Genomic DNA, 26,125 nt, shown 5'->3' with positions numbered 1-26,125 from the left:
AACGTTTGCAGTCTCTCTTTTTTTTCTCTGCGATTTTCCAGAACCTTCATACAAAAATTGCCTCATTTTCCTTGCACAAAAGCGTTTTGCAGCCTGTCTTTTATCTCTACAATTTTCCAGAACCGTCAAACTAAAATAGCCTCATTTTTCTTGCACAAGAACGTTTGCAACCTGTCTTTTTTTTCTCTTCTATTTTCCAGAACCATTCATACTAAAATGGCCTTATTTTCCTTGCACAAAAGCGTTTTGTAGCCTGTCTTTTATCTCTACAATTTTCCAGAACCGTCAAACTAAAATAGCCTCATTTTTCTTGCACAAGAACGTTTGCAACCTGTCTTTTTTTTCTCTTCTATTTTCCAGAACCATTCATACTAAAATGGTCTTATTTTCCTTACACAAAAGCGTTTGTATATCTTTAACTCTCTACATTTCAGAATAATCAAACTAAAATAACCTCATTTTCTTGCACAGAACTTGTTTACCTTCTGTCTTTTTTCTCTTCTATTTTCCGAACCATTCCTTACTAAAAATGGCCTTATTTTCCTTGCACACCAAGCATTGCATAGCTTGTCTTTTATCTCTACAATTTTCCAGAATAAATCAAACTAAAATGACCTCATTTTTCTTGCTAAGAACGTTTGCAACCTATCTTTCTCTTCTATTTTCAGAATAAGTATTCTTTTAAATGGCCATATTTTCTTCACACAAGAAAACGTTTATAAACATCTTTATCTACAATTTCAGAATAATCAAACTAAAATAAAGCCTCATTTTCTTTGCACAAGAACGTTTGCAAATCTTATCTCTATCTTTTTTTCTCTTCTATTTTCCAGAACCATTCTGTACTATTAAAATGGCCTATTTTCCTTGCACAAAACGTTTTGTAGCCTGTCTTTTTATCTCTACAATTTCCAGAACCGTCAAACTAAAATAGCCTCATTTTTCTTTTTCAAGAACATTTTGCAACCTGTCTTTTTTTTTTTCTTCTTCTATTTCCTTCAGAACCATTCATACTAAATGGCTCTTATTTTCCAGAACCTTCACAAAAGCGTTTTTGTAGCCTGTCATTTTATCTTTCTACTATTTTCCAGAACTTCAAACTAAAATAGCCTTGTTTTTCTCTTGCACAAGAACGTTTGCAACTTGTCTTTTCTTTTTTTCAACTTCTTTTTCTATTTTCCAGAACCTTCATACTAAAAATAGCCTCATTTTCTTGCACAAAACCTGTCTCTTTTCTCTGCACTTTTCCCCAGCCTTTATAAAAAAAGAGATTTTCTATATGTTCAAAAACGTTTGCAACCTGTCTTTTCTCTGTAATTCTCCCCAATCTTTAGTACAAAGAATCCATCTTCTTTACACAAAATACATCTCTAACCACCAACTTCTCAGGTATTTTCCCCAATTGTTTAAAAAAAAATAGCGTCCTTTCCTTCTATACTTTAAAACTTTTTACCCCACACATCAATAATATCAGTCGATACTTCTCTCTCCTTTCTTCTCTTCTCTTCAGCCCTTCTTACTCTGAAAATCGGTCATTTCTAAATCCTCTTCTCTTTTATTTTATTGCCCACACGCAACTCCTCTTGCCCACGTTTCTTATACTGGGCTCTTTTCTCTCTTTGTCTTTCCATTATATATTTCTCATGTTCTCTGTCCTTATCTTTCCCTACTTACAACACAATTCTATAAAACCATCCTCTCCTTCTCTCTCCCAACGCCCATATCAGTCTGTACTTCCCTCTATTTTTTCTGCACACACAAATCATGTCTGTACCCAATCCACCCAGCATCTCACCTCTCTCCCCCCCAAGATTTCCCATTCCTAGATATACTATGCTCTCTATTTCTGTGTACACACACACACACACCTTTTCTAGATCCCTTCTCTACTACTTCTCTCTCCGTTTATCAATGTTTTTCTTAACAGTTGAAAAGACAGGTTCTTTTCTTAGGTTTCTACCCTAAGTTATCTTCCACTGTTTCTCTTTCTTTCAGTCCTAGAAATTTCCGTTTCTCTGCTTCCAAAAACCAGCCTTTTTATATAAATTTTTGCCTCTTCTGCTGTCCTGACTTTATTGAATAGTATGACTAAGCAGTAAACGGGAGCTTTCCTTGCATGGTAACTTTTGTGCTAGTGAAGTATTACTAGTGTGGTTGTCCCATACATGTACCATTACATCACAGCATTAGTAACAGCTTTCAGTTGAGCTATTCTTGTTTATTAACAAAGCCTTAGTAAGCAGTATTAAATTCGTGGTAGTGTAAGAGAATTAGCATAATATCCTCTGCATGTCATGGTTGGCTAGTAGTGTGTACCATTACATCAGCATTAGTAATAGCTTCTAGTATTCTCCACTAGCATTACTAAGCAAAAAGTAAAGTATCGTTATATGGTTTCTCTTTCCAGGAGTCGGGGATCTCATCTCCCCGGCCAGTCGTGGAGGAGGTGATAAGGGCTCTTCCCAACCTTCCGTATCCACCGGACAACCTGCCTTCTCGGCCCATCTAATTTTAACTATCTCCAAAAATTCTCCTAGAGATACCCAAGCTGGCAACTCATAGAAACCTTCCCTGGTGTGTGTGTATATATATATATATATATAAGGTGGACTCGGGAAGCCAGTCAGTCTCTAGTGAGCTGTCACGGAAGTAACATCTATATATATTCTGTCTTGGGCAGCCAATTCTGTATCTCTATATGTCCTATGATGAATGTGTGACCTTTGGTTAAATAAACTACTTAAATTCGGTCTGATTATCATTCAGTACCACCATTGATCTTTATACAGGTAATGAGGAATTACCATTCAGTTCCTCAGGGTAATTAAATAATTATGAAAATTTCTATAATTTATGTAAAATAGAATGAGAATTACATAAATTTTACATAAAAAATTACATAAAATGAGAGAAGCATTACAACGAGAATGAATTACATAAAATAGAAAAGCAGCATTTACAATGAGAAAATGAAAATAGCATTTACAATGAGAAAATGAAAATAGCATTTACAATGAGAAAATGAAAATAGCATTTACAATGAGAAAATGAAAATAGCATTTACAATGAAAAAATGAAAATAGCATTTACAATGAGAAAATTACATGTAAAATAGAAGCATTACACCACACCCGCCTCAACCCCAGCCAGGTCCAGATCCGGGCTGCACCCACGCAGCTCCACGAAAAAAAAAAAAAAAAAAAATTAAAAATTCTAAAATGCGTGTTAAGTTGAGGCGTCCAGAAAAAGTTTTTTTTTTTTTAATTGCCCTGGATTACCGGCTTCTTATTTAGGTTTCGAAGGTTACCGGCGATCCTCTTGCCTCTCCTCGTTCTCTTGATATCACCTGGGTCCTCTCTCTCCTGCATCATCAGGATCAATCTGTAAAATAAAGATATAAAACCATTACTATAACAAAATACTATACCAAAAACCTTAGAACATTTTCAATGAAGACAAGAGTCAAGTCTCTTATTACACAGTTTTCAATATGAAAGAGAGAGAGAGAGAGAGAGAGAGAGAGAGAGAGAGAGAGAGAAGAGAGAGAGAGAGAGAGAGAGAGAGAGAGACTAATTTTCAAAGGAACAAAGAAACATTTCGTAATATCGCAATACTGGAAGCTCAAAAAAATATACAAAGGAACAAAGAAACATTTCGTAATATCGCAATACTGGAAGCTCAAAAAAATATAAAGGGAGGGAGGAAAGAGAGAGTGAGAGAGAGAGAGAGAGAGAAAGAGGAAACACCCAGGTTAAAGCATGGTTTTGTACAGTTAGAACAGCCGATCAGACGAGAGCAAGCGAGCAGACGTTGATTTTTAAAGAAAATAAGATTACAAAATTACTACAAACCTACTAAAATATATTTCATATAACTGGAAGTTCAGTAAATATGAAGAGAGAGAGAGAGAGAGAGAGAGAGAGAGAGAGAGAGAGAGAGAGAGAGAGAGAGAGAGAGAGAGGCTGATCCTCAAATGAAATAGAGATACAAATTACTACCAAGATATCAATACGAAAAACAATTTGATATACTTCTGTCCTAGTTCAATAAACTCAGAATTTAAGGAGAGAGAATTTTCATGGGAAAGAACAAGAATACAGCAACATTTTGTATAAAAGATATTCAAAGCGTCTTTGAAAAACAGCAGATTTCAAGAGAGAGAGAGAGAGAGAGAGAGAGAGAGAGAGAGAGAGAGAGAGAGAGAGAGAGAGAGAGAGAGAGAGACTCTTAGTTAAGCACTCAGTGAACAGAAGATTCATGTTCAATGAAAAGGAACCAGTAATTGTCTATAAATGAACGACAATTAAAATGATTCATACTTGTATTCGAATACACACTAAGTCATTACCCTCAAAAGCTCATATGCAATAAGAAATGTTTACAAAATACAAAATCAGGGAACAAATTTTCAGTTACTCAAAAGATTTCATTCTAAAGCCTCTTTAATACTGACCATTGAAATATACTGATGAAATACTTATAAACTCTTCCATTAAAAATTTAACTTCTTTAAAGCTTTCAAATACGTTAATTGTGCCTGGAAAAATTATTTACTGCGTTTTCAAAATCTTGCATTCTAATAATATACGAAAGTTAAAGAAACTCACAGCATGGAGAGAACAATGTCAGACTGAGACTGCAACGCTGGGAACCATTCAACATGGACAAGACGTCAAAAGCAGTCAAGACAGATTATTTGTAAAAGCAAATGACCAGCTACTTAATTGGACCTGTGACAATTCAGCCTGAAAGTTCTGTTCAAACTCAATAAACTGCCAGTTCATGGTGGAAGGGGCAAATGCCATCAAGTGTCGAATCATATTTATATTTTAATGCATTACAGGACATGAATATAAGTCATTAACCTGTACATATCTACCTATCTGTGTCTATATATCATATACCCATACACTACTCTTATGACCTTAAACCAAACCAACCGCAAATTTGCCTTAAGCAGTTAGAATGCATAAAGGTTCTAATTTACCTTAAATCTTTCAACAATTGTTTTTTGGGGGTCAAACGGACTTTTCCTTAAAACTGAGAAAAATGCAACCAATTGGCAAGCATATGATCACTATGCATGGAAAATGGCCACATTTGGACAATTGATTGCAATCATAAACTCCTCTATTTCGTGTAAAACCAGTAAAATAACTACTGGAATTGCATATATAGACATTACATGCAATCCTATGGAATTGAATATGCAAGTGGTCTAAGAAAATTACGGCATTTGAACTAACCTGTAAGCTAGGGTGCTGGCCTAGGGTCCTAGGTAACTCTTCTATTTCGAGTGAAACCAGGAAAACTGTTGAAATTGCCTATATAAGGGTTGCATGCAATCCTATGCAAGTGAATATGCAAGTGGCCTAAGAAAATGACTACATTAGAAATAACCCCTAAGCTAGGGTCGAAGGGCCTTACATAAACTTCTATTTCGTGTGAAACCATGAAAATAACTGCTGAAATCGCATATAAAGCCTTGCATGCAATCCCATGCAAGTGGCCTAAAGAAAATTACCGAATCTGAACTAACCCCATGCTAGGGAGCTAGTCTAGGTTAGGTTCTGAACCTAACCTCTTATTTTGTGTAAACCAGGAAAATAAATGCTGAAATTGTGACATATAGCATTGCATGAAATCCTATACAAAGGAATATGCAAGTAGCATAAGACACAAGTGATCTAACCCCTAAGCTAGGCTGCTGGCCTAGGGTCCTAGGCTCTTATCTAAACTCTTCTATTTCATGTAAAACCAAGAAAACAATTATTGATATTCTGTATATAGGCACTGCATGCAATCCTATGCAATTGAATATACAAGTGGCCTAAGAAAATGGCCACATTTGAACTAACCCCTAAGTTAGGGTGCTGGCCTATGTTTGTATTGTCTTACCTAAGCTCTTCTATTTCGTGTGAAACCAGGAAAATAACTGCTGAAATTGCATATATAAGCATTGCATGCAATACTATACAGCTAAATATGCAAGTGGCTTAAGAAAATGACCCCATTTGAACTAACCCCTAAGCTAGGCTGCTGGCCTAGGGTGGAAGGGTCTTCCCTAGACTTCTGTTTCGTGTGAAATCATGAAAATAACTATTGAAATTGCATATACAGGCATTGCATGCAATCCTATACAGCTGCACATGCAAGTGGCCTAAGAAAATAACAGCATTTGAACTAACCCCTAAGCAAGGGTGCTGGCCAAGGGTCCTAGGCTCTTAACCTGAACTCTTCTATTTTGTGTAAACCAACAAAACGCTGAAATTGCATATATATACCATTGCATGAAATCCTATACAATTGAATATACAAGTGGCATAAGAGAATGACCTCAAATGATCTAACCACTAAAGTTAGGCTGCTGGCCTAGGGCCTAAGTTCTTATCTAAACTTCTATTTCGTGTGAAACCATGAAAATAAGTACTGAAATTGCATATATAGATGTTGCATACAATCCTTTGCAATTGAATATGCATGTAGCCTAGGGAAATGATCACATTTGAACTAGCCCCTAAGCTAGGTTGCTGGTCTAGGGTCGAAGCTAAACTCTATTTCGTGAGAAACCAGGAAAATAACTCCTGAAATTGCAAATATAGGCATTCCATGCAATCCTATACAGCTGAATATGCAAGTGGCCTAAGAAAATGACTGCATTTGACCGAACCACTACGCTATTGTCGAAGGGTCTTCCTAAACTATTTCGTGTGAAACCATGAAAACTGCTGAAATTGCATATACAGGCTTTGCATGCAATCCTATGCAAGTATATATGCAAGTGGCCTAAGAAAATTACCGTATTTGAACTAAGCCCTAAGCTAGGGTGCTGACCTAGGGTCCTAGGCTCTTAACCTAAACTCTTATTTTGTGTAAAGTGTAAACCAGGAAAATAACTGCTGAAATTGCATATATAGGCATTGCATGAAATCCTATATAATGGAATATGCAAGTGGTATAAGAGAATGACCAAATGATCTAACCCCTGAGCTAGGCTGCTGGCTTAGTGTCCTTAGGCTCTTATTTAAACTCTTCTATTTCGCGTGAAACCATGAAAATAACTGCTGAAATTGCATATACAGGCATTGCATGCAATCCTATGCAAGTGAATATGCAAATGGCCTAAGAAAATGACAGCATTTGAACTAACCCCTAAGCAAGGGTGCTGGCCAAGGATCCTAGTCTCTTAACCTGAACTCTTACTCTTCTATTTTGTGTAAACCAACAAAATAACTGCTGAAATTGCATATATATACTGTATATGCATTGCATGAAATCCTATGCAATGGAATATGCAAGTGGCATGAGAGAATAACCTCAACTGATCTAACCCTGCTGGCCTACGGTCCTTGGGTCTTACCTAAACTTCTATTTCGTGTGAAAATGATATTTTAATGATAAAATAAGGTTTGTTCATACTTACCTGGCAGATATATATATAGCTGTATTCTCCGAAGTCCGACAGAATTCAAAACTTACGACAATACGCAGAGTGGGGGAGTCCAGGTGGTTAGTACCCATTCCCGCCGCTGGGAGGCGGATATCAGGAACCATTCCCATTTTCTATTCAGATTTTCATAGTGCCGTTGTCTCCTGAGGGGAGGAGGGTGGCACACTGAATATATATCTGCCAGGTAAGTATGAACAAACCTTATTTTATCATTAAAATATCATTTTGTTCATGAAACTTACCTGTCAGATATATATATAGCTGAATCGCACCATTGAGTGGGCAGAGACAGCATAGGATTGAGAAAAAAAAACAATGTAGATGATTACACATCTTGGTTCCCTTACCTTTAGCATAGCTGACTTCGTGATTACTGTCACCCAAGTCTGTGTCTGCTTTACTGAGTTTCCAACGAGGTAGAGACCTATATGGTTGGAGAGTTCCAGATGATCTGCCAACGGGGACGTGACCACTATGTGACCAGATCATAGCCCCAAGAAGGAAGCAAAAGAGACAAAAATAACCACCTGGCCTACCAAACATCGTGACTAGTTAAAAACTAAGGAAAGGGAAGACTGCCCCCACAGTCTACCCCACAACCAAAAAAAAACACAACCAAAAAAATTTTAAAACTATTCCTAACCATACATTACAGGATAGGATGGGTACTGCCTCCTTCCCCAAGATCGTACCAGCCGAAACGTAAGGTCCCAATGAACAGCAAGACTCATACACTGTTCTTACGTCCTTTAGGGTAATGAGAGGCGAACACAGAATGACTTCTCCAATAGGTGGCATTCATAATATCGTTCAGAGCCATGTTCTTTTTGAAAGGCTACTGACGTTGCAACAGCCCGAACCTCATGCGCCTTAACTTTCAAAAGTTCGAAGTCACTCTCCTGACAACTTTTATGCGCTTCTTGAATGGTGGACCCCAAGAAGAAAAGCCAGCGCATTCTTTTGACATGGGGACGCCAGGTCTTCTCACCGAGCACCATAACCTATCCGCAAGACCTCTTGACTCTTTCTGTCTTGTCCAAGTAGAACTTTAGAGCCCGAACAGGGCATAGCAATCTTTCTGGTTCCTGACCCAGAATACCTGCCAAACCTTTCATTTCAAAGGACTTGGGCCAGGGGTGAGACGGGTTCTCATTCTTGGCAAGAAACGACACGGTTGAAGAGAGCACACCGATCGTATCCTTTAAAACCAATTAACTTGGATATTGCATGAATCTCACTGATTCTCTTTGCAGTAGCGAGCAACTAAAATAACGTCTTCTTTGTTACGTCCCTCAAAGAAGCAGCATGAAGGGGTTCAAAGGGGCTTTGCATCAGAACTTAAGAACTACGTCCAAATTCCAAGACGGAACCAAATACTGATGCACCTTAGTCGTCTCGAACGACCTAATGAGGTCATGCAGGTCCGTATTGTTGGCGATATCTATTCCTCTGTGCCGAAAGACCGCCGACAACATACTCTTATATCCCCTTAATAGTGGAGACTGCCAGCTTCAGAACTTCCCCTAAGAAAAAGAAGGAAGTCTGCAATCTGGCTCACAGTGGTCGAGGAAGAGGAAATCCTCTGCGCTTACACCACTGTCGAAATACGCCCACTTCGACTGGTAAACCGCGATCGAAGATGTTCTCCTGGCTCTCGCGATCGCTCTTGCCACCTGCTTCGAAAAACCTCTCGCTCGCCAGCATTTCGATAGTCTGAACGCAGTCAGACCGAGAGCGGAGAGGTTTTGATGGTATCGTTCAAGTGGGGCTGTCTGAGTAGATCTGGACGAAGAGGCAACACCGGAAAGTCTAGCAGTAGCGACATTACCTCCGGAACCACTCCTTGTAAGGCCAATACGGAGCGATCAGAGTCATCCTTGTGTCTTGCGACGACGCTAACTTCCTGACCACTTCTCCCAGGATCTTGAAGGGAGGGGAAAGCGTGGGAGGTCCAGACGAGACCAGTCCCAAAGAAGGGCGTCTATTGATACTGCTCCTGGATCCAGGACAGAGAGAGTAGAGCGGAAGCCTGTTGTTCTTCGATGTTGCAAACAGGTCTACTAAGGGTCGACCCCATAAACCCCACAGTTTTGACACACCTCCTGGTTCAGAGTCCACTCTGTCGGGAGCAGTTGAAGACGACGACTTAGCAGGTCCGCTCTCACGTTCTGAACGCCTGCTACAAACCTCGTCAGGATCGAACGCTCCTGGAACTCGCCCACAACAGGATCTCTTTCGCAAGGACGAACAGGGAACGAGAATGAGTGCCTCCCTGCTTTTTCAGGTAAGCTAGAGCTGTGGTATTGTCCGCGTTTACCTGGACTGTGCGACCGACACTTGATCTTGAAGAATCGAAGGGCTAGAAGAATCGCCCTAATTCTTTCATATTGATATGCCAGGTCACCTGTTCCCCTCCAGGTGCCTGACACTTCTCTCTTCCCCAATGTTGCTCCCCACCCGACATTGACGAGTCGGAGAACAACACTAGGTCGGGGTTCGGAAGGCTGAGGGACACGCCTTCTGAAAGCTTCGAGGATCCAACCACCACCTGAGATGCTCCTTCACCTCGAGGGAAAGTTTGAGAGACAACTTTCGAGATTTTCCTTGTCTTCCCAGTTGTCTTGCAGGAAGAACTGAAGAGGCCTGAGATGTAGTCTCCCTAGGGAAACAAACTTTTCCAGTGAGGAAATGGTCCCCAGCAGACTCATCCACTCCTCACCGAACATGTTTCTTTCCCTAGGAAGGCTAGGGACTTTCATGTAGCACAGCTGTTGACGTTCGAGGGACGGAAAAGCCCGAAAAGCCACTGAGTCCATCTGAATCCCCAGATACACGATGGACTGTGTTGGGGTCAGGTGTGACTTTTCGAAGCCGACCAGCAGGCCGAGTTCTTTCGTCAGGTTCAAAGCTGCTTGTAGATCCTCCAGACACCTCTCCCTCGATGACGCTCGAATCAGCCAGTCGTCCAAGTAGAGCGACACACGTATGCCTGTCAGATGCAGCCACCTTGCTACATTCCTCATGATGACGGTGAAAATCATGGGAGCTGTGGACAGGCCAAAGCAAAGAGCTCTGAATTGATACACCTTTCCCTTCAAGACGAACCTCAGGAACTTCCTTGACTGAGGATGTATCGGTGCGTGGAAGTACGCGTCCTGAAGGTCGAGGGATACCATCCAATCCCCCGGTCTTAAGGCTCTAGAACAGACTGAGCCGTCTCCATCTTGAAAGTTTCTTTCACGACGAAGCGGTTCAGGCTGCTGACATCCACACAGGTCTACAACTTCCCGACTGTTTGGGACCAGGAACAGCCTGTTGTAGAAGCCGGGAATCCAGGTCTAAGACCTGTTCTACTGCTCTCTTGACGAGCATTTGCAAGCAGGTCGTACAGGATCTCTTGTTTCTCTGGACCGTACGACGGAGAGAGGTCCAAGGGCGAAAGGCAAGGGAGAGGGGAGAAAGGAAAGGGATCTTGTATCCTTTCTCTAAAACCGAAAGGGACCAACTGTCTGCCCCTCTCACTTTCCAGGCCTCGGCAAATGCAAGAAGCCTGGCACCCACCGGGTATCTGGAGGAGAATCACATCACTTCTTGCCCCTACACTCTCTGCAAAGGCTTTTCCTCTCGAGAGGTTCTTTTTCCTCGGGAAGAAGGCTTTGAAGATGATCCGCACGAAAAGGGCTTCTTCATCTTGGGTGACTGCCGACGGGTTGACGCTCGTCGAGGTCACGGGAACCGCAGGGCGCTGATGACTGTGCCAACAGGTCCTGTGTGGTCTTCTCTGCAAGCTTGCAGCGATGTCCTTACCATCGAAGCCGGGAAAAGATGACTAGAAAGGGGAGCAAACAACAGTTCTCCTTTCTGTGCCAAGGAGACGACTTCGTGGGCGGTAAACCGCAGAGGAGTGACCTCTTCTGAGCACCCAGTCGCAAAGTGCGAGGCCAATTCGTCAGAACTATCTCGACCGCCTTTGTCCATGCAAGACAAGATGCTCGGAAAGGTCCGGCAAGGCGAGATCGAAGTCCTGACTCCGAGACTTAAGGTCCAAAGCTCCAAGACACCAGTCAAGGAAGTTGAAAACTTAGCGTCTTGAAAAGGCCCTTCAAAAGATGGTCCATCTCCGTAAGAGTCCAGGGAACCTGGTCGTCGACAGATGAGACCTCCTACCGAATCAACGAGAGAGGCGAAGTCTCCTTAGATGAGGAAGGAAGACGGCGTTTCCGTCTTCTCCGGTCTCATACCACACGCCGCTTACCTGAGAGCCTTGAAGGGGGAAGGGCGAAAGAAGACTTTCTTGAGCTTTGGGAGTCCATCCACAAATGGACTTTCTTTGAAGGCCCCGCTTAGTGGAAAGCGATTTAGTCATCTTCAGAAATCCCGGGCTTTCTAGACTTAGTCGAAGTCAGTTGAGAAGGAGGAGAGAGGTACTGCCGGCAGAAACTTGTCGGGAAACAATTCCTTCAAAAGCTTGACGAGAATCTGGTAGTCCGACGACGAGACTGATCCTTAATCTTCTTCAGACTCGAAGTCCTGGAGCTTCATCTCCAACATCGGGCGGGAAGTGCAGAGAGAGTTGGAGAGGAAACACGCCGGGGACCTCTGCTGAAGAGGAACTGGCGTGCAAAGCAGCAGGAGAACCAGGAATCCACACGAGACGACAGCAACGGCAGGTGGAACGCCTTGAAGGGAGCCGCGAACGCTTAACGGGCGCCACGCCTGGCAGCATGACGAGCTTCTTGAGCGCCCAATCGAAAGGCCACGCCTGGCATGATCGAACGCCAGATCGCCCCTTAGAGCGCCACGCCTGGCAGCATGACGAACGTCAGGATCGGCCCCTTAGAGCGCCACGAGGATGGGAGCCTGACGAAGCGCCATCAACAAAAAAGGTGAACGTGACGCCAGAACGAAGGGAGGGAGGACGCCCTGGGGTGACGCCAAGACGGGTCCTCCCAACACCTCCGGGGACGAGAGCCTAGAGTTCCTTCCACGACCCAGCAGGCGAAGCAGACGAAGGTGACGAACGAGGAGCAGGAGAAGGAGAACGCCTAGATCTCTTCACTGGAAGTCTAACATCCTTCCGACGAGTAATGGACCTGGACTCTCTCTGCAATGAATGAGGAGAGTTGCTGCTGCATGGAGGCAATAAGGGTCCTCGTTGGCGACGCCTCTCTGGAGAATTACGTAACCTGGAGGAAGAGGACGAGGACGCCCTAACCTCTTCTTGAGGAGGGAGAGCTCTGTCTCTGAGCGACGCTCAAACACGTCTTCTTCGGATGACGCCCTGTACTTCTTTTATGGGGAACCATTCACAAACTCTGGCGAGGAGCACAGAGTAGAGAGAGAGGACGTGAAGCGTCCTCCTCCCTAAAGCTTCTCTTAAGAGGGCGAGAGTCTACCTGACGGTTCCAACCCCCTGCGTGGGGAGGACGTGTCAGAAGACGAAGCAGTCCTTCAGGACACGAGCACGAGCTCGCGCCTGGGCAGCCTGGGAAACGTCTTCAGACCTGCCGAGGGACGCCAGACCGTGGGGTTCCCTCACCCTCCTTCGGCCGACATGCTCTCTCCTGAGTCCTGGGAGTCCAGCAGAGGTCCAGGCCTAGAGGCATGATGGGGGCCGGTCTGACGCCCCCTCCACTGCACTGGGGCACCTAGTCACTTCACAACACTTTTCTTGGAGAGCTGACACCTTAGATTCTAATGCACTAATCGATTCCATCATGGCGGAAAGCATATTAGTCTCCACTGGCACGATCTCAGGGGCTGGAGACAAAACCAGGGTTAGGTTCTAAAGGTACAGGGAGTTAGGGCCGACATCAACACTTCCGCAAAGAGAAGCACTCCTGGAGGAAGACCTCCTCAGCTCGATCACGCCCAACTTCCTCACATATTTATCATACGCTCTCATTCATTTTCAGTCAAAGAAGCACATTCATCACACCTATCATTCAACATGCATATATGCTTCCTACAGTTAGAACATACAGTGTGAGGGTCAACCGCAGCTTTCGGCAACCTCACCTTACACTCAGACATCACACACACACGGTAACTAGCAGAGCTAGACCCAGACATAATGATAGTCTAATTCAAATCAAATCAAAACCAAAGAAAAGTCAAAAAAAGCGTATGCCGATCTGCCGATCCAAAGTCAAAATACCAAAAGACAATCAGATACTTAAGCAAAAAGCAAATCCTATGACGGAGGTGCAGACAACAGGTGTTGACAACACCGCGACAGAGAAAATCTGAATAGAAAATGGAATGGTTCTGATATCCGCCTCCCAGCGGCGGGAATGGGTACTAACCACCTGGACTCCCACTCCGTGTGTCGTAAGTTTTGAAATTCGAGGAGAATACAGCTATATATATGACAGGTAAGTTTCATGAACAAACCATGAAAGTACTGAAATTGCATATATAGATGTTGCGCCACAATCCTATACAATGGAATATGCATGTGGCTAGGAAATGATCACATTGAACTAACTCTAAGCTATGTTGCTGGCCTAGGCTTTAGGTCTTACCTAAACTCTAATATTTCATGTGAAACCATAAAAATAACTACTGAAATTGCATATATAGATGATTCACGCAATCCTATACAGTTGATAATGTAAGTGGCCTAAGATAAATAACCCAATTTGTACTAATCCCTAAGCTAGGGTGCTGGCCTAAGGTCGTGGGGTCTTACCTAAACTCATTTCGTGAGAAACCATGAAAATAACTACTGAAATTGAATATACAGGCAGTGCATACGTCCTATACAATGGATTGCGCAAGTGGCTAATTACATTGAACTAACCTAAACTAGGTACTGGCTAGATCCCAGGCTCTGTAATCAAACACTTCTATTTCGTGTGAAACCGTGAAAGTAACTGCTGAAATTGAATATATGGGCATTGCATGCAATACTATACAATTGAATATGCAAATGGCCTAAGAAAATGGCCACATTTGATCTAACTTCGAAGCTAGGGTACTGGCCCAGGGTCGTAGGGTCTTGGCTAAGCTCTTCTACTATTTCGTGTGAAACCAGGAAAATAACTGCTGGAATTGCATGCATAGACGTTGCATGTAATCCTATGAAAGTGAGTTTGCAAGTGGCCTAAGAAAATGACCGCATTTGAACTAACCCCTACGCTAGGGTGCTAGCCTAGAGTACTTGGCTCTTTACCTAAACTCTTCTATTTTGTGTAAACCAACAAAATAACTGCTGAAATTGCATATACAGGCACCTCATGCAATCCTATACAATGAAATATGCAAATGGCATAAGAGAATGACCTCAGCTGATCTAACCCCTAAGCTAGGCTGCTGGCCTAGGGTCCTAGCCTCTTATCTAAACTCTTCTATTTCGTATAAAACCAGGAAAATAACTACTGAAATTCTGCATATAGGCATTGCGTGTAATCCTATACAATGGAATATGCAAGTAGCCTAAGAGAATGACCTCAACTGATCTAACCCCAAAGCTAAGGTGCTGGCCTAGGGTCCTAGGCTCTTCTCTAAACTCTACTATTTTGTGTGACACCAGGAAAATAGCTACTGAAATTCCGTACACTGGCATTGCATGCAATCCTATATAATTGAATTTGCAAGTGACTTAAGAAAATTACATTTGAATAACCTCTAAGCTAGTGTGCTGGCCTAGGGTCATTGGGTCTTGCCTAAAACTTTGTGTGAAACCATGAAAATAACTACTGAAATTGCATTATATATATATATATATATATATATATATATATATATATATATATATATATATATATATATATATATATATCTATCTATATATATCTATCTTATATATCTATCTATATATATCTATCTATACATATCTACCTATATATATCTACCTATATATATCTACCTATATATATCTATATCTATCTATCTATCTATCTATCTATCTATCTATCTATCTTCATCTATCTATCTATCTATCTATCTATCTATCTATCTATCTATCTATCTATCTATATATATATATATATATATATATATATATATATATATATATATATATATATATATATATATATATTAACTTAACTGCATACAATCCGATACAATTGATTATGCATGTGGCCTAAGAAAATTACCACATCTGAACTAACCCCTTAGCTAGGGTGCTGGGCTAGGTTCCTAGTCTCTTAACCGAAACTCTATTTTGCATAAACCAGGAAAATAACTGCTGAAATTCCATATACAGGCATTGCCTGTAATCCTATACAATGGAATATGCAAGTAGCCTAAGAGAATGACCTCAATTGATCTAACCCCTAAGCTACGGTGCTGGCCTGGTGTCCTAGGCTCTTATCAACACTTCTATTTTGAGTTAAACCAGAAAAACCACTACTGAAATTCCGTATACAGTGATTGCATGCAATCCATATAATTGAATTTGTAAGTGGCTTAAGAAAATGACTACATTTGAACTAACCTATACGCTAAAGTGTGCTGGTCTAGGGTCGTTGGTCTCGCTAAACTATTTTTTGTGTGAAACCAGGAAAAATAACTACTGAAATTTCATATATAGGCATTACACACAATCCTACACATTTGAATATGCAAGTGGCCTAAGAAAATGGCCGCATTTGAACTAACCCAAAATATAGGACGCTGGCGTAGGGTCTCCCTAAACTCTTCTATTTCAAAACCATGAAAATAACTATTGGAATAGATGTTGCATGCAATCCTATACAAATGAATATGCAACTGACCTAAGAAAGTTACCACATTTCAACTAACCCCTAAGCTAGGGAGCTGGCCTAGGGTCTCCCTAGACAAATATTTCGTGTGAAACCATGAAAATAACTGCTGAAGTTGCATATACAGGCGTTGCATGCAATCCTTTTGCAAGTGAATATGCAAAGTGGCCCAAGAAAAATTACCACATTTGAACTAACCCCTAAGCAAGGGTGCTGGTCTAGAGTACTAGGCTCTTAACCTAAACTCTTCTATTTTGTGTAAACCAACAAAACTGCTGAAACTGCATATATAGGTATTACATATAATCCTATACAGTGGAATATGCAAGTGGCATAAGAGAATGACCTCAACTGATCTAACCCCTAAGCTAGGGTACTGGCCTAGGGTCCTAGGTTCTATTCTAAACTCTTCTATTTTGTGTGAAACCAGGAAAATTACTAATGAAATTCCCGTATACAGGGATTGCATGTAACTCTATACTAACTGAATATGCAAGGCCAAGAGAATGACCTCAATTGATCTAACTCCCTAGCTAATGTGCTGGCCCTAGGTCCTAGGGCTCTTATCTAAACTCCTGTTTCGGATGAAACCAGGAAAATAACTACTGAAATTCTGTATATATGCACTGTATACAATCCTTCACAATTGAATATGCAAGTGGACTAAGAAAATGGCTGCACATGATCTAACCCATAAGGTAGGGGGCTGGCCTAGGCCCTAAGGTCTCCCTAAACTCATCTATTTCATGTAAAACCAAGAAAATAACTATATACTGAAATTGCATGTACAGTACAGACATTGCATGCAATCCTATACAGTGGAATAAGCAAATGGCATAAGAGAATGACCGTATTTGAATTAACCTCGAAGCTAAGGTACTGGCCTAGGCTCTTATCTAAACTCTTCTATTTCGTATAAAACCAGGAAAATAACTACTGAAATTCTGCATATAAACATTGTGTGTAATCCTATACAATGGAATATGCAAGTGGCCTAAGAGAATGACCTCAACTGATCTAACCCTAAAGCTAGGGTGCTGGCCTAGGTCCTAGGCTCTTCTCTAAACTCTACTATTTTGTGTGAAACCAGGAAAATAACTACTGAAATTCAGTATACAGGCATTGCATGCAATCCTATACGGCTGAATATGCAAGTGGCCTAAGAAAATGACCACATTTGAACTAACCTTTAAACTGGTGTGCTGGCCTAGGGTCGTTGGGTCTTGCCTAAACTTTATTTGTGTGAAACCAGGAAAATAACTACTGAAACTGCATATATAGCCATAGCATACAATCCTATGCAATTGAATATGCATGTGGCGTAAGAAAATGACATCTGAACTAACCCCTAAGCTAGGGCGCTGGGCTAGGGTCCTAGGCTCCTTATCGAAACTCTATATTTTGCATAAACCGGGGAAATAATTGCTGAAACTCCATATACAGTCACTGCCTGTAATCCTATACAATGCAATATGCAAGTGGCTTAAGAAAATGACTACATTTGAACTAAACTCTTAGCTAGTGAGCTGGCCTAGGGTCGTTAGGTCTTGCCTAAACTTTATTTTGTGTGAAACCATGAAAATAATTACCGAAATTGCATATATAGGCATTACATACAATCCTATACATTTGAATACGCAAGTGGCCTGAGAAAATGGCCGCATTTGAACTAACCAGAAAATTAGGACGCTGGCCTAGGGTCCTAGGGTCTCCTAAACTCTTCTACTTTGTGTAAAACCATGAAAATAACTATTGAAATACTGATGTTGCATGCAATCCCATACAACTGAATATGCAATTGACCTAAGAAAATGACCAACATTTGAATCTAACCCCTAAGCTAGGGAGCTGGCCTAGGGTCCTAGGGTCTCCCTAAACCTATTTCGTGTGAAACCATGAAAATAACTGCTGAAATTGCATATAGTGTTGTATGCAATCTTTTGCAAGTGAATATGCAAGTGGCCTTAGAAAACGACCACATTTGAACTAACCCCTAAGCAAGGGTGCTGGCCTGGAGTACTATGCTCTTAATCTAAATTCTTCTATTTTGCATAAACCAACAAAACAACTGCTGAAATTGCATATATAGACATTACATGTAATCCTATCCAGTGGAATATGAGAGTGGCATAAGAGAATGACCAATTGATCTAACCCCTAAGCTTAGGGTGCTGGCCTAGAGTCCTAGGTTCTATTCGAAACTCTTCTATTTTGTGTGAAACCATGAAAATAACTACTGAAATTCTGTATACAGGGATTGCAAGCAATCCTATACAACTGAATATGCAAGTGGCCTAAGAGAATGGCCTCATTTGATCTAACCCCTAAGCTAGGCTGCTGACCTAGGGTCCTAGGCTCTTATCTAAACTCCTGTTTCGGATAAAACCAGGAAAATAACTACTGAAATTCTGTATATACGCATTGTATGCAATCCTATACAATTGAATATCCAAGTGGACTAAGAAAATGACTGCACATGAACTAACCCGTAGGGTGCTGGCCTAGGTCCTAGGGTCTCCCTAAACTCATCTATTTCACGTAAAACCAGGAAGATAGCTACTGAAATTGCATGTAGGCTACAGACGTTGCATGCAATCCTTTACAGTGGAACATGCAAATGGCATAAGAGAATGACCGTATTTGAATTAACCTCGAAGCTAGGGTACTGGCCTAGACCGTAGTCTCTCAACCTAAACTCTTCTGACTTCGTGTGAAACCATGAAAACTGCTGAAATTGCATATATGGGCATTGCATGGAATCCTACGCAATTGAATATGCAAGTGGCCTAAAAAAAAAATAGCCGAAACTAAGTAATAAAAGAGACCCAGGAGTCACCCCTAAACCTAAACAAAAGGCCCAAGAGGGCATATTTTAAATGCCTCCATATTTAACTAAAAAATTTTACGCCTTCAAATACAGATTACTTTATCTTACCTTTATTTTAGAAGTTTCCCGAAGTTATAAATTATATGGTTTGGTGGGAGAGCGCAGTCTAATCGCCAGTTGGAGGTTCTCTGGGGAAAAAAAATTAAACACGGTTATTTTAAGGTTTACAAATAATTTAAATATGAGCATTTAAATGCGCAGGCATTTTTAAAAAGACAATGCCTTCATAATTGAATTTACCTGAGATTTGGCACCTTTAAATGCCGATAGTTCATGCAATTCTGTGCAACTGAATATGAAAATTACGTTTAACATGACCACTCTAACCTAGGGTGGTAGCCTAAGGTTCATGACTGCCTACCTAAACTCTGGTTTTTGAGTGTAAAAAAATGAAAAAACCTACTAAAATCGTAAATATGAACGTTACTGGCCGCATTTGAACTTACCCCTTAGTTAGGGTGCTGGCATAAGGCCTTGGCTGTTACGTAAACTCTAATATTGTGTAAAACCATGAAAACTAATATACCTTCACATTTCACCTTATCTAAGATTTTTATTGCATGCAACTGAATATGAAAACTGCATACTTACCTAAGCAAATATCCTAAGAAAATTGCCGAATTTAAGCCTACCCTTAAGCCGGGCCAATGGCCTTAGGTTCTAGGCTTTTTGGTATTTTATAAGTAGCCAATGCACGATATGAAATTGTAACCTAAATTTTTATAAAAGAGCTCTTCATTCTCTTTATACTGAACCCCATAAACACTATGCGCAAATGATAAATACAAAATTAATCAAATTACGACTTATAAGGTAAGACAAAATGCCCCCCACCCCACTCTACATAGATAATACAGCAAAATTGTAACCAGTACACAATCTTAGTTTACTTTAGGTTGTTGTTATTTTAGTGCTCCTCTCATTTCCTTTGCATTTTTGCATGAAAAACCCCAAAAATGGTTTGTATGCAAAAATGGCTGGCTGGAATCTTATTGGCAACTTGCAAAATTTTGCCGGCTTTTAACTAAACTTTTGCATTTCAAGTAAAATCACGAGAATAACTACTGAAATTGGGTATATAGACGTTGGCAAGCACAGATACTTTATCTTACCTTATTTTAGGAGTTTCTCCAATTATCCTGACGCTGATGTTTACAAACTTGAGCGGATATAACCACAGTTTGGTGGAAAAGCTCTGTCTGAAGATCCGCACTCTGCAGTGTTACCAGAGACAAAAATCAAAACGTATCCAAAATTCTGTTGTAGGTGTTCCAGTGATACTTTTTATGATTTATTTAGCAAAACCGAATCCTTATCTCCTCTTTAAGACATTCCCTGACTTTTTTAACCAACTAACAATAATCATTTATAACTAATAATAATAATTATTTACATTATTATTGACGCCTAATTCGTTAAATAAGGAATTTTCTGAATTAATTTTCTCAAGGCTTTGATGTTCCAACTGATTATAAGACCTGGAAGAAAAACTGGAGCTTTCCACCCAAGCTACTGGTGACTCCCATAACGTTAATGAAGAAAAGGTGGACTAAAAACGAAAATTTCATTTGTTTTGTCTGTGTTTGTATGTCTGTGACGGGGTAGGGGTTTGAATTTTAGTTAAATTTTGTCTGGGTCTGTGAAGCGGTTTGGATTTCTATAGAATCCGAACAAATATACAAACAATCTTCTTATATATATATATATATATATATATATATATATATATATATATATATATATATATATATATATATATATTATATATACTGTATATCACAAAACCTCTGCTATGGAGAAAGAATACGCAGTACACTTTATCAAATAGATTTTGATGGGTTATTATCACTAGTTTTAGAGCAGAAATAATTTTTTATGACAAAATACAATTATTTTTATTATTGTATTGTTATTATTATTATCCGAAATAAGGAATAATTCCCCCAGGACGCCATTCAGTTAAGGTGACGCAATAAACGGAAAGACATTAATCAGTGAAACCAAAAGTAATATTCTTTTGCAAAATCTAAATGAATATTAACCAAAACAGACGAGATAAGTATTATTTTTAAACTCCAATGATAATCAAAATGAACATCTGAAAAACTCAACTTTTGCCCTCAAAATCCACTAGTGTCAAAAATTCGCAAACAGCAACGCATAAGCCGTGAGATACCTCATAAGTAATCATTTTTGGCGAGAATGATTCTGGACTTTCATTGGCTGTTAATGATGTCATCATTTTCCTTGTTGATTGGTGGCTTTTTTGTTTACTGTCCTATGACTTGAAGTATTATTGCCATTTGTCACTACTATGTGAATTTTGAAAGAGATTTTTCGAAGATTTAATAAGATTTCAAGTCTTTATACTCGTCATGTTGATGTAAAATTTGAAAATAAATATCTTTCATGAATTAAGAGTAATGTTATCATTGTATATAGAACTTTATTTTCATATTTATTTCATCTGAAGGGTGACAAGTTCACAAATCTTTTGTTTTCTTTACAATACAAAATAGTTTTTAGTGCACGTACAAAAATCTTTATAGGAATGTTAGTATTTATAAACGGCTTTATAGTTTAAGATAGATATAGCTTCATAGTTGGTATTGTCTTTAATCCAGAATCCTTGGAACAACGCGTCTCGATGTAAACACTGGTTACCATGGGAACGGTTCCACGCTGACCAATAGATACGGGTGCTCTGGGTTGCTTTTGGAAGACTCCAGATTTTGCCCTTTTTCTTGATCGGCACTGAATATGATTTTAGTGAAATACATACATGCTTGCCTAATCATTCTGTTTGGGATCAACTTCAGACTCCTCTACATGCTTAAAAGAGGAATGTGGAATTCAAAAGGAAAGTCAGAGAGACTGACAGGAAAAAAACTGGTGTACATATAATCTGTTATTAAACACACATATATTATATATATGAAATTTTTTATCACACCATGATTTCTATGCTATCATGAAGCTACAAATGTCGCTTAATATCAAATTCACGCTACCTCGGGAGTATCCCCGATGGGGAATTATCACCGAAGGGGAATTTATCAGTGATAAATGGATTGGCACTGCCGGGTCTCGGTCCCTCGACACAGATACTTATCCAGCGACTCCAGTTGACGGTCTACCCACTGATGGCTCAGTGGGTTGACCGTCGACTGGAAAGCTTCCTTTATGAAATTGAATATAACCAGTTATTTAAAACAGTTACCTCACCGGCCTGCATATCTTATGCATTTATACAAGAACGACTTCATATCTATACACGTACTCTTATAAGAAATATGAACTAACACACACACACACACACACACACACACACACACATATATATATATATATATATATATATATATATATATATTATATATTTCATGAATAAACCATGAGTATTTTGCTTCATAATAATCATAAAATATAAAACAGTAGAGAATGCTGCATAAGCACCTTGACTGAGCATTAGAACACAAGATATATTTTCAGTCAAAAAGCATTTTCCATCTTTTTTGAATTTGTATCTGCCCTATATCCAGTCGCAATTGTTAATGATTATATAAATAAATATGAAAAAGCACAGCATGAAGTATTAAAAAGACACTTTCTTTTCTTAGAGGAAACTGAGTGACCCCCAAAAAATCCAGTGTTGCCAGAAAGAAGACCCTGTTTTCGTTCCGGTGGTCATGTGCTAGTGTGTGTGTGTTGGTTTATGTGTATATATATATATATATATATATATATATATATATATATATATATGTATATATATATATATATATAGCATATATATATATATATATATATATATATATATATATATATATATATATATATATATATATATATATATATATATATATATATATATATATGTGTGTGTGTGTGTGTGTGTGTGTGTGTGTGTGTGTGTGTGTGTGTGTGTGTGTGTGCTAAAAAGTTCTCACACCGAAATTCTTGGACGGTCCACAAGAAGGGAATGTGTGTGTGCCAACGAGAGAGGGGCCATCTTTCAAAAAGAACGAAGACGCAAAGTATTCCCCTTGATATCCCCACGCTATTTTCCTCGAACAAAGGCCACTTCCATCCTGAGTGATGAGGAGAATCTCACCAGAAAAATCCCTCCACGCAAGAGTCTCAGGCCAGCATCACCATTCCGCCCTCGGAGTTATGGCTCTGCCCTCTCATCAGATTATCGTGCGCATGACCTCCAGCACGAAAACAGGTCTTTGTGGCACTTTGGTGGTTTTCTTTTTGGGGTCACCTGGCAAATCTAAGGAGAAGGAAGTGTCTTTTTTAATATTTCATGCTGGAATTTTTATATTCACTTATGTAAACGTCAGTGATTGCGATTGGATATACGGCAGATATAAATTTTAAAAAAAAAGTTTCAGTTTCTTCGGCGCATTCGAGTTTTCTGTAAGGCGTATAATCAAGGCTACCGAAAGTAGATCTATCTTTCGGTGGTCTCGGTATAATGCTGTATGAACCGCGGCCCATGAAACTTTAATCACGGCCCGGCGGTGGCCTATCATACTATATCGTTGCCAGTAGCACGATTATGCCTAACTTTAACCTAAATAAAATAAAAACTACTGAGGAGGCTAGAGGGCTGCAATTTGATACGTTTGATGATTGGAGGGTGGATGATCAACGGAAAAATTTGCAGCCCTCTAGCCTCTGCAGTTTTTAAGATCTGAGGGAGGACAGAAAAAATTGCAGACAGAATAGAGTGCAGACGGACAGAAAAAGCCGGCACAACAGTTTTCTTTTACAGAAAACTAAAAAGATGGAAAATATCTTTCGACTGAAAATATATCATGCTTTCTAATGCTCAGTCAAACAGTATCAAGTTGCTTATGCAGCTTTCTCCACTATTCCACTATTTATAACTATTATGAAACAAAATACTCATGGCTTATTCACGAAATTAAGAATATTAAATTGAGAGTAATTTTCAATATGACACGATAAGGAAAAAAGTCGGCAGTAGTAAGTACACCAGTTAAAAAAAATAGTAAGACGATGAAATAATGATTGCACAATATTTGTCATAAAACAATGGCCTAATTCCAGGGAAATTTGTCTGGAAGAAAGAGCATCAGGTAATGAGTACAATTTCAATTACTGAAGACAAATTTTACCTTCATGCTCTCTCTTTCTCTCTCTCTCTCTCTCTCTCTTCACACACACACACACACACACACACACACTCACGTGCAAACGCACTAAGAAAAGCAAACAAAATATGCTGCTATCTGTTTCATGCTTGATCTTACACATCAAGAATAAGGACACCTAAAATGGTTTCCCAATAAGTCTTCTTCTTCAATAAGTATACACGATTAAATACACAGATTCATGAAAATCCTTCATTGCATCTCTCTCTCTCTCTCTCTCTCTCTCTCTCTCTCTCTCTCTCTCTCTCTCTCTCTCTGTGTGTGTGTGTGTGGACCCTAAAGTTGTGGACACAAGACTTTAATCACAAAAGAAAATTGCATTGCAAGTCAATACAAGATTTGATCAATCACTCGGAGGATGCCCAAACAGAGGGCGACCCAGACGGGACACTGCTTTAAAACAGATACAAGACTGGCGTTTGAACAAATCCAATTTCCGCAGTCAGCGTATTTCCATCGGTTGGTTTTGCAGTCTATAAAGATGCTGTGCTTTCAGTGATATAAGAAGATACCAGACGATGGAGCTGCCTGGCTGCAAGAATAGCAAGAGTTTCCTCGCTACTAGAATAAAGAATTTAGAAGCAGCGGGCACTGTCAGATACGAAAAAATAAACTTCGTTCATTTAGAATATATTTTTTTACCTTTTTTTTATTTAATCTACTTGTCTAACTGCCTTACTTATTATTCTTAGCATTCACATAATTCTTTTACGTTTGGGTTCCAGGTCTTTCTCTGTGTATAACCACTTACTTTTCCTATTTCTATCAAACCATGTACTCGTAAAATGTCGCCGAAAATATTCTCAAAATATTGATGTCCTAAAAATGCATAAATTATTTGGTACAGACTTTTTTCCATTTATAAGTCGTTCTATGTCTCTTCATGGATTACTTAGGCCTCGGCTATCATAGAATTCGTAGTCAACCACATTCAAAAAAGGTCATGTAGTAGTAAATCAAGTGTAATTGATATTGGTGTTTATGCCAAAGTCACTACCCACAGTCTTTTGCACCATTCCTGAAAATTTGAGCAAACCTTTACCGTTTGCCCAATTGTACATGACATTTCTCAAAAAACATAATTTGCTATAGTAAAAGGAGTTATTTGTGCACTCTAACCTGAGGACATCTATAGGAATAATCTTTTGTAAATAAACTTAATGGAAGTTCTATATATAACAAACTTTTGTAAATAAACTTAATGGAAGGTGGGGAAAATACTGTGCTATAAGTCAATGAGATCCATGCGATAATGATGAAGTGTTCGAGAAATGTATACGTAATTTCAAGTGGATGCGGGAATTATGTACAATTCATTTATATTTGCTTCAGCGTTTAAAAGCACAAAAATATCAGAAGTTGCTTATGGGTCTTACCAGTGTCACGAACAAAAGGAACCGATGACTAACATCACAAGTCAATTCGCATTTTGAGCAGAACTCTGAGAATCCCTAAAACTCGACTGAGACGTTAAAATCACCAAGAATACCTGAAAACGTTTCCAGGACGACTTAAATCAAGGTACAGCTTTCGAACTCATCACTGAGACAGTCACTAAAGACCGGTATCTGAACAGTCTCTCCTGAAGACCAAAACTATTCACAGCGAGTCAATGTTTTGCTAACTTTTGCCATCAGAGGCCATGTCGCCGTTACTACATTAAGCAACTAATTAATGCTGACGCCATCCAATTATAAATTACCCTGTGCACATACTATACAGTCGTAATTATCTCAGATAAATGGGAATAATCATCATCATTAGCGTCATCACTAGACCAGAAAACATGTCAAGGATAAAGACGAAGAGTCAGACAGACAGACGGACAGAGGAAAGTGATACATGAAAGATTGCATACTGCTTTTTCTGCCTTTACACATGCACTTTGCATACT

At 39.7% G+C, this 26,125-nt stretch overlaps 1 long non-coding RNA gene across 1 annotated transcript; it reads right to left on the bottom strand.

The window, feature by feature from the left end:
• Positions 1–2,838: 2,838 nt before the first annotated feature.
• Positions 2,839–19,178, bottom strand: LOC136833880 (uncharacterized). Its single transcript, XR_010851609.1, has 2 exons — positions 19,097–19,178; positions 2,839–3,381 (listed from the first exon to the last, which is right to left on the bottom strand). It is a non-coding gene; the product is annotated as an uncharacterized lncRNA (long non-coding RNA).
• Positions 19,179–26,125: the final 6,947 nt, after the last annotated feature.

This window comes from Macrobrachium rosenbergii, chromosome 52 (assembly GCF_040412425.1).
Source record: "Macrobrachium rosenbergii isolate ZJJX-2024 chromosome 52, ASM4041242v1, whole genome shotgun sequence".
Taxonomy (NCBI): Eukaryota; Metazoa; Arthropoda; class Malacostraca; order Decapoda; family Palaemonidae; genus Macrobrachium; species Macrobrachium rosenbergii.
The sequence above is the reverse complement of the archived record's forward strand: the minus strand, read 5'-3'. Positions and strand labels throughout refer to the sequence as shown.